A 418-nucleotide genomic window follows, 5' to 3' on the forward strand; every position below is an offset into this window, starting at 1 on the left:
GCTCCTCCTGCTGCTGCTGGTGCTGCAGGAAGACCTGCAGATACACCAGAAAGGAGACACACACAAAGACAGGATCACACCATCACAAACGCCCCCGCGCTAGAGGTAACACGCTAAACCCTAAAAAACCCTAAACCCTAAACCCTAAACCCTAGAAAACCCTAAACCCTACATACATTGCGCGAGGCCGTCTAGGATTCTACTCTCCCACTTTCTCGCCCCCTTCATGAGGTGTGAGTGGTTTGCTTTGTTGTGAAAATATTTATAAGTTAAAGCAAAGCAAGGATTTTCTTTTGTCTCCTCTTCGTATATTTCTTTGTTTTGTAGCCAGCGACGCAAAGGAGACAGTATCTCGTCAACAAACAAACCCAGTAACTGAGCCTCACGCTCTGTGCTGCTCCTATAAAATAAATAAATA

The 418-nt window shown here is 45.5% G+C and overlaps 1 protein-coding gene across 1 annotated transcript in view; it reads right to left on the minus strand.

Moving 5' to 3' along the window:
• Positions 1 to 418, minus strand: part of EMH_0063730 (uncharacterized protein) — a gene marked incomplete at both ends in the record, with an annotated part of 5,710 nt that overhangs the window by 2,621 nt on the left and 2,671 nt on the right. The window lies entirely within an intron of this gene.

The sequence above is a fragment of the Eimeria mitis genome, genomic scaffold, assembly GCF_000499745.2.
Source record: "Eimeria mitis Houghton genomic scaffold, Emh_scaff3238, whole genome shotgun sequence".
In the NCBI taxonomy this organism is placed as follows: Eukaryota; Apicomplexa; class Conoidasida; order Eucoccidiorida; family Eimeriidae; genus Eimeria; species Eimeria mitis.